Source organism: Topomyia yanbarensis, chromosome 2 (genome assembly GCF_030247195.1).
Source record: "Topomyia yanbarensis strain Yona2022 chromosome 2, ASM3024719v1, whole genome shotgun sequence".
Classification (NCBI taxonomy): Eukaryota; Metazoa; Arthropoda; class Insecta; order Diptera; family Culicidae; genus Topomyia; species Topomyia yanbarensis.
In genome coordinates this window covers 152,258,143-152,275,129 of record NC_080671.1, presented here as the reverse complement: position 1 = coordinate 152,275,129, position 16,987 = coordinate 152,258,143, and positions in this window count along the sequence as shown.

Here is a 16,987-nt window from a genome sequence, read left to right as displayed (position 1 = left end):
GTCGTCGGCATAGGCAATTACACATTCTCCCTGATCGTTGCATATTTCCGCGAGTTGATCCAATAACGGTTGTAGATACATGACGAAGAGTAACATACTGAATGGGTCGCCTTGACGGACCGATCTTTTTATAGCAAATGGTTCAGTTGTACGATCATTGATTCTCAGGTGCGATCTAGCGCAACGGGCTAAAGATTCCATGAAGTCTACAAATCTGCTATTGATTCCCATTCTCCTGATAGTAGAGAAAAGAAATTCATGATTAATACAATCAAACGCACTACTGAGATCACATGCTATCACAATCCCTCTTATTCGCTCGTGTTTTGATATGCCAATATGGTCACATATCAAGCATACCGCCTCAAAAATTGTTCTCTTTCCGTTGCTGCATTTTTGATTTTCTGATAGTATTCTGGAGGATATTACTTCTAATCTGCTTTTTAATATACGGCTTAAAATTTTGTAGTCAACATTCAGAAGAGTTATGGGTCGAAACGAATCAATTCCGCCGTTGGCGCTGCCTTGCTTGCGAACCAATACAATAACTCCATCTTGCAGGTCTTCTGGCACCGCTCCATTTTTGATTTCGTTCAGGATTGCAGTGAACTCGTTTTTGATAATCGTCCATGTTTTCAGATAGAACTCTCTAGTTAGTCCATCCTTTCCGGGTGATTTGTTTGCTGCAGATCCTTTAATTGTCTTCTTCACTGATGTTGTCCATTAACCTTCTGTTATCTTCATCGTCGTCCATGAGAGTTCTGACAGGATGGAAGCGTTCAGTTGGTTCGATATCTTCGGCGGTGAACAAATCTTTGTAGTGCTGAAGAACACACTCATGTATTTCAGAAGAACACACTCATGTATTTCAGACTGGTCAGTCGGATGGCCATTCACGTTTACGAATTTTATGCTTTTTCCAGATTTTTGTTTGGTTTGGGATACAGTGATACAATTTCTAAGCAATCTGAGATAAGACATTTAAGTTACAAACGATTTTGTCTTGCGCGCCAATATAGAAATCGTAGTAGCCATGCGTACGGGACGCAAAAAAAGTGGCTGCCGTCAAATTTTTGTGATCAAGTTTTTCGTCGAATTCCGTCTTGGAGCGTGACATTGTATCAATAAAGTGTGGAAAATGAAGTGTAGTGCATCAAGCCCAGCTACTCTGGCACACTTTCGGAGAAGTGGCGAAAATCAGGCAATAAGAATTGGCGAGCAAGGAGTTCCCGGGGGCTCGGAAAGGCTTACACAGAATTTCTTTCAAAGCATTTCGGATACCAACATCAAGATGGATACATAAATTGGTTCAAATTCCACTGTCCTCGAATGCAGTGCAAAATGAGTTGCTTTTTCGGTCCCTTTGGAATACCCTTTGGTGAAATTAACCCAATTTATGTACTTATTTTGTTTTGAAAGCAACATGCCACGAAAGATACTCACAGGTGGGTCCATAGTGGCAGTCCATCATCGACGGCTCCCGAGGTCTCGGCTATCATTTTCTTGTACCATTCTTTCTTTATTTCAGAGAGCGAATAAAGGCACTATAACCTGGGCTCATAAGCCAGGACAGGTCTAAATACCGCTGTCCCATCCCAGGAACCAAAGAAGTGACATTAACCCTCTTAGCAAAGTCACTCCCAACGATTTATCAAACCCCCATCAAATTGAAACGGTTGTGTATGGTTGTCCACGTTTCTTCCTTATTCAAGGTTCAAAATAATCCGTTGATTAAATTATTCATTAAATGAATAATTTGATTGCCGTATAATTTTGAATCATCTTTATTTTGTACGCTGCACAGTTGGCCTGGCCGCTTTAATACTTGTGTCATATTCAATATGTGCCACAAACATTAAACATGACAAGAAAAATTGTGGGCGAACGTCTGCAATTTTCCAGGATCCCTACATGTATTGGCTGTGTATGTGTAGACTAGACTTCCAGATTTTTGTTTGGTTTTCTACCTGGAATATTGACACATCTTCTACACTCAAAAACTCATTTCTTATATTTTTCCTTTCTTCCGAAAACAGTTTCTGTTTTTGTAACATTATAGCTTTTATTCTATTTATTTCGGTGGTACAGTCTTGATCTTTGTGCCGTTCATATGCTTGCTTTAGGCACGAATAATAAAAACCCATAGTATCGTTAAAGGTTTTTAACTTGAACTTGAGTTTCCAGGCTTATCCACTCTGTTGGTTGTAATCGGAAGTACGATTCTCATCACAACCGCTTTAAGATCACTAAAACTGTTAACTTGTTGATGGCAAAACCGAATGTTGGGAAGACAATCTTGACTGCTATAGATTCTGTCACTTCTGGACATAGTTCAACCCCTCACGAACGTGTACTCATCCTGAGAGTTGAAGGCTCTCCAAACATCTTTCAGATTTATTCCATCGCATACGCGTTTTAAAGCTGAACTCAAGTTTGACACTCCTGTAGTGTCTCTCTGACTTAGAACCGAGTTGAAATCTCCGACTACTAAGCAGTATTTTGATCGGTTTTAAAGGTAGTATGGCAGGGTGTGATTGAAGAAAACCTCACGAGAATTTCTGTTTTGAGATCCAGATGGCGCGTAAACATTTATAATTGTTACCTCACTTCCCAAGTTGATGCATAAGGCCCTCGAATCTAAGCTCCTTTGCACCCGGCTAGCTACAATACCACTTCGGAGAGCGATCGCTGAACCACGTCTGGTTTCATTGATGTTAAAGATTATTTCGTATCCCGGGATTTGGATCGCTTCGCAGTGTACTTCTTGCATACATATAATATCTAAATCTAGTGTGTGTATTAGAGTGACAGGCAAAAAATGACCCCTATCGGCCCACTCTTCAGTCGATTCCGGGTCCTACCAGGAGTACTTGGACCAAATTTGAAGCAAATCGGACAAGTCTAGCTACCGGACCAACTTGCCTGAAGTTTGTTTGGGATTTTTTGACAATTTACATGGAGAAAACCCACTAGCTCACATTTTCGCCGCTAGGGTGCACTGTATGCATCGTATTATCGCTATAAGTGAAAATAAGAAAGACAATTCAATTGTCTACAACTTTGTCGAAGACTGCTAGTGAATCCGGCTTTGTTAAAAAAAAGTTATTAAACTTTTAACGAAGTGATGTCTGAGTCAGTTTTGCATGGAGGCCTAGCAGTGCATGGTTGTGTATCAGTACTCCATTTCCTCGAACTATACATTTTTGTGAATAATCGTTAGGTTTAGCTCAATAGTAAGTTCAGAAGCATTATAGCACATAATACGAGTTATGTTTTGGTTAGAAAATTTTAGTACCATCTGTGACCACATTGATGGCGCTAACACTAACTTTTCAACGGAAATAGATAGAAATTAGGTGTCTTCCACAAAGTTGTAGAACAGGCATTTTTCAATAACTCTTCTGAACATTTTGATGTTCTATATCTCTTTTATGAAAAGTTAGTGTTGGCGCCCTCTATGCGGTTACAGGTGGAACTAAAATTTTCTAACCAAAACATAACACGCATTATGTGCTATAATTCTTCTGAACATACTATTGAGCTAAACCTAACGATTATTTCACAAAAATGTATAGTTCTTGTAAATCGAGTACTGATACACAACAATGCACTGCCAGGCCCCATGAAAAACTGACTCAGACATCACTTCGTTAAAAGTTTAATAACTTCTTTTGAAAAAATCGGATTCACTAGCAGTCTTCGACAAAGTTGTAGACAATTAAATTATCTTTCTTATTTTCACTTATAGTGATAATACGATGCATACAGTTCCACCTAGCGGCGAAAATGCAAGCTAGTGGGGTTTCTCCTTGTAAATTGTAAAAAAATCCCATACAAACTGCAAGCATGTTGGTCCGGTAGCTGGACTTGTCCGATTTGCTTCAAATTTGCCCCAAGTACTCCTTGTGGGACCCGAAATCGACTGAGTGGTGAGCCGATTGAGTTTTCAAAAATTCATTATTTTGCTGGGCAGTCTAGTGTGTATAAATGTGATGTTGATCTTGTTTGTATTACTTATTCCGTTTATATTTAATGTGGCGATCGTGTATGAGAAGGTTTGTGTGTTATTTATTTCTGGCATTTTCAGTTGTTTTTTTACTTGCCGACGATGCGTTGATGTTTGTCGATCGTAGCTTCCTTCTCGTTCCCGAGTGATCTTCTTCGTCGGAGATCTCCATTGTTTCTCTCTCGAGTCCACTCGTGAGAGGAATCGGTCGGCTGCTGTTAGTTTCACTGCGTGTGTTTTCTGGGTTCTCGCTCTCCGTATTTTCGTCATTGTGGATGGAGCTCGCTGTTTGTTGACGGTATTGGTGCTGCTGGTGGTTTCTTAAATTTTGCTGACGGGTCGAAGGGTTCGGGTTGTCCTCTGCCGCTCGTTTGGTGCTTTGGATCTGTTCAGTGGGTTGGGCTCTGTCGTGGGACGCGTTTCGCGACGTGCGGGATTGGCTTCTCGTTCTCGTTCTACTACGACCGGCAACTACACTCGAGTAATCCTTACCCTGCCAGTTTTGATCTGTTTTCGGAGCAGCTATATCCAAAGTGGTCGATATTGTTGCAGTGATGACATGTTTGGATTTGGTTAAGGTACGTAACATGCGTGCTGCATCCTTTGATACTGATGAAAGATGGTATCGGCTGCTTCGTGCGAATGCGCATGTTGCGGACCCCGCTGGGTATGTTGGCAAAATATTCGGAGCGACATGCCTCATGTTTGATGCTCATGACTTCACCGTAGTCTGCGAAAAAGTCAGCAATCCATGATTCTAGCATCCTGGGTGGAAGATGATGTAGCTTTACATCTATACCACCGTCCTCTATACACAGTGTTACTCGGTGTTTGTTATCGTCGTTGGAGAGCAGCAGCTTGTTGTCGAATGTCTCAACGATATTGTTTACTCCTTCCTGCGTCTTCGTTTCCTCAACATGTCCATGTTGCGGCTGAAGACTTGATGCCTTCAACAAGCTTTAGACCCCCTCCGGCGAATATAACGGTATTCGAACAATTTTGTAACTATATTCCGTTGAATACGTCTGCTGAGATAGACGGATCAGCGATAACTGTGATTTGATATTATGCGAGAAATAATTTGTATAAATAATCTTCCAGCATTAAGTCCATAAAATGAATGTGTAGCAGTAGGGTAAACAGGTCTAATACGCCCCCCTTAAGGAAAAATAGCTATATTTCACCATTCGACGCTATGATCTTCTCACTAACGACTCTAATTTATTGTTATATTAGTTAGAATCTAGTACCCGTTTCATTTTTTATTAAAAACATCCAAATACAAGTACTATTAAACATTTTTCAAAGATGCCTAAATTCTAGTTTTTTTCTTTCACCCAGGGCAAAATGCCCCCAGTGAAAGTGTAATATGCCCCACAACAAGAGGACGGTATGCCCCACAGCAATCGGTGAGTATGCCCCACAACAATGGGTGGGGCGTTTTGACCGGTGACGAGCTGTTGTGAATAAATACATGAATAATTCTACACACACATAGTTTTAAGTCAATCTAAAAACTAAGATAGTAACTATAACATTCTAGTAAGCTACTTGAAATAGTTCTATCGAATCCGACTGTTTCTAATTGGTTGTAATGCTATTGGAAAAGGGGAAGCTTACATAAAAGTAGCTCTTTTGAAACTTTTGTGTATATTGTTGTTTTGCAACATATTAAAAATACCAAACTAACTTAATACGTTGATTTCATGAAACGATACTGTTATCAGTCATTTTTACTTTTTAGATAATTCAGGAATCCTGGGAATCGAAGAGGGACATTTAACCCCGGTGGGGCGTATTATACCCTTTTACCCTACCATTGCGAAAGTGATATTTCATAGCAACGATATGGTACCGACTTTCTTTAACTTCAAAAAGCTCTCGAACACTTCATACAAAAATATCAGTGATTGAATGATTGATGATGTGAATAGCTAGTACAAAGCTGTATTCTGTTTTCGATTCGCTTTAATAGAAATGGTCTTATTTAATCGCGATTTTTTTAAATAAAAATTTACAGAATTTTAACATTGGCCTCTCCATTTGCAACAAAGCTGTTTTTAAAACGTTTGGTAGAACTAGTCCTTCTTTTCGACATGCGATATATTACTCCAGAGTTTCTGGTTAAACAGTACTTTTTTTTTCGAGTGAGTTTGTTATAAAAAGATTATCTTAGAATGTTACACAATATCATACAAAATCATTCGTTATCGAGCACTCAGTCGAGATAGAAGTCTTTTGTCATCGGTCCGTACACTCTATAGCGACAAATAGTGTTAATCCGCGTTCAAGGTTATTTTCACACTCTGCGCCTAGTTGAGGTTTCAGTATTTTTTCCCTTCTTTTGTGTTTCTGTTTCTGAGTACCGTTAGCCGATCAGTGAAGTGAAACAGTGTTCTTCTAGTAAGCCGTCTGGATACCGTTACATACACAAGCTAAGTATTAGTTTTCGTTTCCCCTTCTTGGTTGTCTTAATAACGTGCACTGGGCAATAGGCCCGTGCAAAAATGACTTCCCCTGACGGCGGTTCATCTCAAGGTGAGATGGACGTCGAAATAAAATCGGCTCCCCGGCTCAAGGTATATCCGAGCTCGGCCACCGGGCCATTTGTGATCTTCTTTCGGACCAAAGAAAAAAAGTGTTTGAATCTGTTGCAGATTTCTCGAGTTCTGACGGATCGGTATTCGGCCGTGACAGAAATATCGAAAATTCGGCCTGATAAGCTTCGGGTGGTGGTTAACAGTTCAACTCAGGCAAACGATATTGCTGGATACGAGCCCTTTACGAGGGAGTACAGGGTGTATATTCCAGCTAGCAGGGTTGAAGTCAGTGGAGTCGTTTCCGATTCGAGTCTGAATTGCGAGGACCTGCTAAAATATGGGACTGGCTGTTTCAAAGACCCCATGCTTAAGCCAGTGAAGATACTGGAATGCAAACGTTTGCATTCAGCATCAGTCGCAGCTGACGGGAAGAAAACATACGTCAACTCAGACTCTTATCGGGTGACCTTCGCCGGCTCTGCCCTGCCTAATTACCTCCTTTTTGACAAGGTTCGTCTACCTGTTCGCCTCTTTGTGCCGCGGGTCATGAACTGTACTAATTGCAAACAATTGGGACACACAGCCTCCCATTGTAGCAATAAAGCCCGCTGTGGGAAATGCGGTGGGAATCATGCGGATGATTCCTGTGGTAGAGATGTCGAAAAGTGTCTCTACTGTGGGGGAAACCCACATGATCTCCCTTCATGTCCCGCGTACAAACAGCGCGAGGAAAATCTTAAGCGTTCCCTTCAGGGACGCTCTAAGCGATCTTTTGCAGAAATGCTTAAGATAGCTACGCCACCTGTCTCTACGAACATCTTTACCAACTTGTCTACTGACGAAGGCGACTGTGATGAACCCCAGGAGGGAACATCTTCTGCTGTGCCTAGAAGTAGTAGAAAAAGGAAGAACATTTCCTCTTCCAAGCTTCGTCGTAAAGGCCAGAAGGTGTCTCTTCATGGTCCCCCTAAAATAACTACTCAAGGAAGTACTGGTGCAAAACCGAAGCAAGTCGCTCCCGGTCTCAGTAACCTGAGCTCAGAAAAGGAGTTCCCAGCACTTCCAGGAACATCAAAAACCCCAAGTGTTCCCATATCTCAGCCAGAGAAAGAAAACAGTGCTGGCTTAATAAATTTCTCTGACATTGTGGACCGTATTCTTACAACGTTAAACATTTCTGACCCCCTTAAAAGTATCTTGATAAGCTTTCTCCCCGCAGTAAAAACATTCTTGATGCAGTTCACTGCGAAATGGCCCCTCCTTTCAGCGATTGTATCCTTCGATGGCTAATTCATCGAACGAGGTCAAGGATTTAATCACTGTTCTACAGTGGAATTGCAGAAGCATTATCCCGAAAATCGATTCGTTTAAAATCTTACTAAATAATTTGAAATGCGATGCATTTGCCCTATGCGAGACATGGCTCACTTCAGAAATAACCCTACACTTCCACGATTTTAATATTATTCGCTTGGATCGAGAAGACTCTTACGGAGGAGTACTTTTGGGGATCAAAAAGTGCTATTCTTTCAATCGGATCGACCTCCCCTCGACACCAGGCATTGAAGTTGTCGCTTGCCAAACCAGAATTAAAGGCAAAGAACTTTGCATTGCTTCCACCTACATCCCCCCTAGAGCCTCAGTTAGCCACCGACGGCTTTGCGATATTGCGGAACTCCTCCCCGCACCGAGGCTAGTTTTAGGTGACTTTAACTCCCACGGCACGGCATGGGGTTGCCTTCATGACGATAATCGATCTACCCTACTCCATGAGCTTTGCGACAACTTCAATATGACTATTTTGAATACGGGTGAAATGACACGGATTCCTGTCCCTCCAGCGCGACCGAGCGCCTTAGATCTGTCCCTCTGCTCGACATCGCTGCGGTTAGATTGCATGTGGAAGGTAGTCTCTGATCCCCACGGCAGCGACCATCTGCCAATCGTAATTAATATTGCTAACGGTTCAGGGCCACCGAATACAATCAATGTTTCGTATGACCTCACACGAAATATTGATTGGAAGAGCTACGCGTCCGCGATATCCGAAAAAGTAGAATCGACACAAGAGCTTCCTCCGGAGGAAGAGTACGGGTTCCTGGCTGGCTTGATTCTCGATACCGCGATTCAAGCTCAGACTAAACGCGTACCAGACGCGAATTCACGCGGGCGTCCTCCCAATCCATGGTGGGACAAAGAGTGCTCAGACGTGTACGCGGAGAAGGCCGCTGCGTATAAGACCTTCCGGGACGACGGGCTGCCAGCTAGCTACCGACAGTACGCGATGGCGGAAACGCGCATGAAGAGTTTGATAAAAGCCAAAAAACGTAGCTACTGGCGCCGGTTCGTCGACGGACTAACGAGAGAAACATCGATGAGCACTCTTTGGAGTACGGCCCGGCGCTTACGAAACCGAAACAGTACCAATGAGAGCGTGGAATATTCAAACCGTTGGATATTCGATTTTGCCAAGAAGGTTTGTCCGGATTCCGCCCCGGCGCAGAAGATCTACCGCGCCGCGTCCCCTCACAATAACGCGAACGAAACACCGTTTTCGATGGTGGAGTTCTCACTTGCTCTCTTATCATGTAACAATAAAGCCCCAGGGCCAGACAGAATCAAATTTAACTTGTTAAAGAATCTGCCAGACTCTGCCAAGAGACGCTTGTTGAATTTATTTAATAAGTTTCTTGAGGGTAATATTGTCCCTCATGACTGGAGGCAAGTGAAGGTCATTGCCATTCAAAAACCAGGAAAACCAGCCTCCGACCACAACTCGTATCGACCGATTGCGATGCTGTCCTGTATCCGAAAGTTGTTCGAGAAAATGATCTTGTTTCGCCTCGATAATTGGGTTGAAGCAAATGGCTTACTGTCAGATACACAATTTGGTTTCCGCAAAGGCAAAGGGACGAACGATTGTCTTGCGTTGCTCTCAACAGAAATTCAAATGGCTTATGCTAGCAAAGAGCAGATGGCATCAGTTTTCCTAGATATAAAGGGGGCTTTTGACTCAGTTTCTACCAAAATTCTTTCTGAGAAGCTGCACCAGCATGGTCTTTCACCGACTCTAAACAACTTTTTGCTAAACTTGCTGTCTGAAAAACATATGCATTTTTCGCATGGTGATTTATCGACATCACGAATTAGCTACATGGGTCTTCCCCAGGGCTCATGTCTAAGCCCCCTTCTCTATAACTTTTACGTGAATGACATTGACGAATGTCTTGTCAATTCCTGCACGCTAAGGCAGCTTGCAGATGACGGTGTGGTCTCTATTACAGGTCCCAAAGCCGTCGATCTGCAAGGACCATTGCAAGATACCTTGGACAATTTGTCTGCTTGGGCCCTCCAGCTAGGTATCGAGTTCTCCACGGAGAAAACTGAGCTAGTCGTATTTTCAAGGAAGCGTGAACCAGCGCAACTACAGCTTCAATTAATGGGTCAAACTATTGCTCAGGTTTCAACTTTCAAATATCTCGGGGTCTGGTTCGACTCTAAAGGAACCTGGGGATGTCACATTAGGTATCTGAAACAGAAGTGCCAGCAAAGGATCAACTTTCTCCGTACAATAACCGGAACATGGTGGGGTGCCCACCCAGGAGACCTGATCAGGCTGTACCAAACAACAATATTGTCGGTGATGGAGTACGGGAGTTTCTGTTTCCGCTCCGCTGCGAACATACATTTCATCAAACTAGAGCGAATCCAATATTGTTGTTTGCGTATTGCTTTGGGTTGTATGCACTCGACACATACGATGAGTTTAGAAGTGCTGGCGGGCGTCCTTCCGCTGAAAAATCGATTTTGGGAACTCTCCTATCGATTGCTCATCCGATGCGATATCTTGAACCCGTTAGTAATTGCAAATTTCGAAAGGCTTATCGAGCTCAATTCTCAAACCCGATTTATGTCCTTGTACTTCGATTACATGGCACAAAATATCAATCCTTCTTCATACTATCCCAACCGTGTCAATCTCTTTCATGCTTCTGATTCAACTGTTTTCTTTGACACATCCATGAAAGACGAGATTCGTGGAATCCCGGATCACATACGCCCGCAAGTGATCCCAAGCATCTTTCATAGTAAATTTCGAGAAGTCGACTGCAACAAGATGTTTTACACCGACGGGTCAAGCCTCGACGGCTCCACTGGCTTCGGTATATTCAATCAAAACCTCACCGCCTCATTCAAACTCAATGATCCTGCTTCAGTTTACGTCGCAGAACTTGCTGCTATTCAGTATACCCTTGGGATCATTGATACTTTGCCCACCGATCATTACTTTATTGTCTCGGATAGCCTCAGCTCAATCGAGGCTCTCCGTTCAATGAAACCTAGAAAGCACATTCCATATTTTCTGGGGAAAATCTGGGAGCGCCTGCGTGCTTTGTCTGTAAGATCGTACAAGATTACCTTAGTTTGGGTTCCCTCGCATTGCTCCATTCCAGGTAATGAAGAAGCGGACTCTTTAGCTAAGGCGGGCGCTTTGCAAGGTGACATATATGAAAGACCAATTAGCTTCAGCGAATTTTTCAGTATTACTCATCAGAGAACCCTCGAAAGTTGGCAAACATCATGGAGCAATGGTGAACTGGGAAGGTGGCTACATTCGATAATCCCTAAGGTATCGACGAAACCTTGGTTCAGAGGGATGGATGTGGGTCGGGATTTCATTCGCGTGATGTCTCGGCTCATGTCCAATCACTACACGCTGGACGCACATCTCCGGCGTATTGGGCTCGTGAATAGCGGTATCTGCGCTTGTGGCAACGGTTATCACGAAATCGAACATGTTGTCTGGGCATGCGCCGAGTACTGTTCTGCCAGATCTCAACTATTCGATTCCCTTCGGGCCCGAGGAAGATCACCCAATGTCCCGGTTCGAGATGTACTAGCAAGCCGCGATATTCTCTACATGTCCCTTATATACACGTTCCTCAAAACCATCAATATCCAAATTTAAATGCCCCTATCTTTTCTCTTATCATTCCCAGAAGTGCCCTCTTCCGCCTACCGTACCCCAACGATGGTTGATACGACTCCAAGACGAGACAAAACATCTGTCGAATGAACCAACAACACGAGATCTACAGTACAACATCACACGCGCAGCGCGGTGTGTTCCCGATCCGTATCTGAGCCGTACTACGAAATCGTCTGGAGGAACCCCTGCCGGCTCGAGGAAAACCGCCCGGCGTCCCAATACTTGATACATCCGTTCGAATCTGTAATCCTGGCCGTTGATTCCTGATGCCGGAAACTGAAGTTTATATTCCCCCCCCCCCCCGTTCAGTCTTGTCCACCCTCTCTCCCATGTCTCTGATACACAGATGTATGTCTTCACCCCCTTCTCCCCTTGAATATCTTCCCAAAACTTATGTGCCCCCCTATCTTCTAGTGTTAGTTGATCAATCCATTCGAATCTGTAATCCTGGCCGTTAATTCCTGATGCCGGAAACTGAAAGTTTATATCTCACCCCCCCCCCCCTCCCCTTCAGCCTTGTCCACCCACCCTCCCATGTCTCTGATACACAGATGTATGACTTCACCCCCTTCTCCCCTTGAATATCTTCCCAAAATTTATGTGCCCCCCTATCTTCTAGTTTTAGTTGAACAATATTTAATCTCGTTAAGAAATGCGCAACAGTACCACTACTTTAAAATAGTCCTAATTAATTCCCCTTAATCTTGAACCACTCTTTCTAGTTATCTCTAGTTAATAAGCTTGTAAAATGTTCCGCTTAGTTAATAATTATTTTTTCTACAATCTCCCTTCTAAAAATCATAAAGTGAATTACTATACAAAGAGCACACAAATGACCCGTCCCCCAAATCTTACGAATATTATATTATACCCTCTTTTATATGTATAAGTTAGCTGTAGTTTTTTTTTTAGTTTTATTATATAAAACAAAATAATATTGAAATGTGTATCCCCCTAGTTTTAAGAAATTCAAAATGTAAAACAATGAAAAAATGGCACCTTTAAGCTAACGCATACGTGCCTTATCAAATAAACAAATTGAAAAAAAAAAATATCATACAAAATAGCGATGTAGAGCATAGCGAAATGGGTTACACGTCAACCTCGCATTCATGCACTATTCCGCTTATTCGCAATGGCATTCTTTCCTGCCACCCAGGCCACACCACAAGAGCTCGTAGGATATCTTGCTGCATTCTTCTTTCGGGCACCTCACAATAAGGTACAAATGAACCGATCTGTAGGTACGTGTAATGTACTGATAAGCACACTCGAGGATTTTCCTTACCTTTCCCTTTCAGTCACTAAGCTTCTCCTCGTAACGCAATCCCCTCCGCTATGTTGCTTTCCGACGAATCGTGCCAAATGGTCTACTATTGTTTGAAAGAAAGTGTCGTTTTCTTCGTCTTTGTTGTTGTCGTTGCTATCGTTAGTTATAACCCACTGACAGTCCCGGATATAAATTGCATTTTCCCAGACTGAAGCATGAGTAAATGTTGGGATTGCGGACAGGATGCGGAGTGTTATCTGCGAAAGTAATATTTCTTACTTTGTGCTCGACTTGCCTTCCTCTTTTGATAAGTTTTTTTTTCACTTTCGTCATGATCCTGTTATTACCTTCACAGTAGTCCTATTATTTGCTCAAATAATTCCTATCAGAAGACAGCTGGTGATTCATTTGAAAAGAATAATAACGAAGAGTTTTCTTTTGGATTTACAACCGTACTATTGCATTTGTCTATTCGGTGAAAGCAACTTGAAAGTATGACCTCAATTTACTGAATCCCGCGTGAAAGGATACATTTGCACTCGTCAAGGTTGAAACGAAATTGCACAAATCATACTGCCCTGGAGGAATAAATGACACAAGATGTTACATTCTAAGAGGAGCACAATTTGCTAGAATCGGATATTTGCTCTAGGGAGCTTTCCAACAATATACCGAATATCGCATTTTCATATCAGATAAATATTGCCAACGTAAAACGAAAGTTTTGCTGGAGATAAAGCAGCAACTCGTGGCACTAAAATTGGTTACTATCTGAGCTTGCTGAAAATTTGGTATTCGTTACAATTGGGTACTCTGTTGTGACTTTCAAGATCACGGGCTTGACTTCCACATTTGATTTTATCGATTCAGGTCAGGCTCCACTTAAGAATGTAGTGCCAGAGAGATGGTATCAAATTTGAAATGCTACAGAGGACTCTGCATTACTTCTTTGTCTCTTTCATCTCCTTTGGATTTATTCTTGAAACATGAAGATCATATTTCATCGAATATCTTTGAACGTATCAACAAATTTGGATTGTAGTTTATTACGGGTAGTTAACGTCAAGGTCAGCTGCGCCGACGACGTCCAGTCTGAAAAGATTTGGCGAAACTGATACACCGTTCCACCGTTGTTCGAGTTTTTCCTATTTTGTGGATACTATGAAAATACATGGAATATAATGCGAATTGATTAGATTTGCAGCTGCTGAACGGATACATTTAGAAATCGAACATAGTATTGTATACCTAGAAAATCGCAAATGAAGCATCCAAAAACAAGAATCAAGAATCACGAATCATGAATCAAGAATCAAGCATCAAACATTAAGAATCAAAGATCAAGAAAATACGAAAATCCAAGTACACGACAATCCGAGATGCGGGAGTGTAAAATTAATTATAGTTGTCATAAATTGAAAATCAGAAATGGTGATAAATTTTCTCTAGTTTGTTTAACTTTTGTACCAGATGGATTGACTGAGTTAGGGTCCGTTCAAATTGAGTAATAAAATATCAGCTATATAATTCAATAAACATTGCAGGAATCGCTCTTTTCACCTAGCATCATCCATCATGTACGCTTTCATGAGCGACAATCGAACCAATTCCACATCCGCACAGCATCCATGCATCCCCTGTGCCGGCGCGCAGTGTATTGATGAATGTGGTGCATTTCCGCACGGGCACCGGAGAACCTAACCGCAGTAGCCGCGCTCTGCTCGTATTCTACTTTAAAAGGATATAAAATAGCTCCGGGTTTTTGTTGACGTCGTAAAAGCTGCTGCGGCTCGGAAAACTCAGCAGCAAATAAGCAAGAAGCTGAGGATATAAATTCAATTTGCAAGTTACAGTCATATTTATCAAACTATAAATTTCATGAAATTATGGTAATTTCAATTCTCCTTCCGAGCGGAGCCTGGTGCCGGTATTGTCGCTGCGCTGTGGCACTCTTTATGTGCGTCGCTACCCGTTTCATTGCTCGTCCACCAGGCTCGTCATGCAAATCCAATGCGAATAATCTGCTGTATTCCGCTTGTAGTACAGGGTATTTTGTGAAAAAAGGATAACATTGTTCTTCTCTTGGTTGCTGCGGCTTATAATGGTTTCTCGGATCTAGTTCTCAGCAGGGTAGAGTGGAGTTGAAGTATTCTGTTTTATGGTACTTAACTAACCAGGATCTAGGTTGTAGACATGTGAAAAGAAACAGATTATATATGTTTCGATCGTCCTTAGCATTACAGTAATATCAACTAAACATCAGCTATGACTACAAGACATTGAGCAATACTGTGCGTACTGGCTATAACCGAAAAGATGCAATAGACAAGAATTTAAAGATAAATTTTAATAATCAATAACAATTGAAATCTGTCAAACTGTGAAAAGGCTAAACTTTAATACGGCAACTGGCAACGTATTCTCGGACATTGCATGACACCACGTTCAAAACTATAAGTTGATCGATTGGATTCGTTTTTGACAGGTAAACTCGTCTCCAAACGATCCAAAATGGAGTTTCCGCAGTTCTCTTCCTAACATTTTTCCAAACTTTACAGTTGCCGAACACGAGCAACAAGACGACAATACACGGAAAGTTCATTGATAGGAATTCAAACCAAACATTTGTTTAATTTTGGATTTCGATTAGTTATTACGGTCGAAATTTTTAACCCTACAACGTTACACTTACTTTTTCCTCCTTAGAACGTTGCACTGGGTTACAAACGTACCACACGCGTTTGATCGCAATTTTCGCAGGTAAAAATGCAAACAAAAGATATGTATAATATATCATTTTCTTCGTTTTTGACGTTGGACTACGTCTTTGTTACCAATATGGGAGTGCACTTTGGAAATTCAACAAAAATGGTATGTAACGAAAATGCGTTAGGTTCTAAACGATTATAATTCAGCTATCTCTTGATAGATTTCCGAAATTTTTGTGCATATCGCTCAGAAATACTTCTAAGAACAGAATTAAATGGATAAACCCATAGTTTTTTTTATATCATAACATTAAAAATTTAAATAATATATTATATAGTCAAAATACCACGAATGTACACTCTGAAGGCAGCGCTTCCCAAGTCCGGCACGACAGATTTATGTACCTAGCGCGCTACGTTTCTATGAATGATGTTATCATCGATGATTTAAAGAACAGAATTGGTCGGACAAGCTCAGTTGCCTGTTGAACGACAGGCAAAGCAGAGCACTGCATAGCGTGCTCCCACAACTAGTGTAAGTCCGCTACATTGGTTGTGGAGGTACGCTACGCAGTGCCGTTCAACAGGCGATTGAACTTGCCCGATCGAACATCATGCTTGCCCTTGTGCTGTGCTCGTTTGAAGCACGCATTTTATATACCATCTCGAACGCATTAATTCGCATAAAACACGTGCACAAAATTGCTTGTACAGTCGAACTACATGTGCAAAACCAGTTAATATAGCGTCGTGGTACTAGTTGTTTCCACCCACTATCACAAGCATTGCATCATTTTGCCTGGTGCTTGTATCTTCAATTCGTATACGGATACGGTGTATTGCTATATTTGTAAGCATGTGTAACTTACTTAACTAAAGAAAAATAGGAATTTATTAACTGTTATGTGTCCAACAAAAAACACCTTTAACAGGTCAACGTGGCTACTCACAAATTGAAATGCTCATAACTACGGTTTCCTTTATCCGATTTGGACACTTTTAAATCTTTTGGATTCAGGAACTCGTCCACTTTTTGGTTTATAAAATTGAACCGGATGAATGGATCTTGGTAATCCGGATTTTCCGAGGTAATGTTCCAGTACTAGGGTATGATTTGTAAATTTTAATAATGTCCTAGCAATATTAGTATCAAAACTCTTCAAATTGTCTTGGAAGTCAGTTATTTATTGTTACGGGACCCTATGGCAATTTAAAAAATGGAATTGGAATGGAATGGCCACTCACGGCCCCACGGGAACCTGCTCCGAAATGTCCGTTCCGGGGTCAAATCACTAAATGGTTACAAAACCACGAGATACAGCCTACTGATGCAATTCCAAGAATTTTGATACCCATATTGCTAGTATTCCGTTGAAGTTCACAAATAGTATCCCAGTACTGGAACCTGCTTCCGGAAATCCGGATTCCCGGAAACCGAATGAAGTAACCCGATTTATTTTTGCCAAGTCCAAA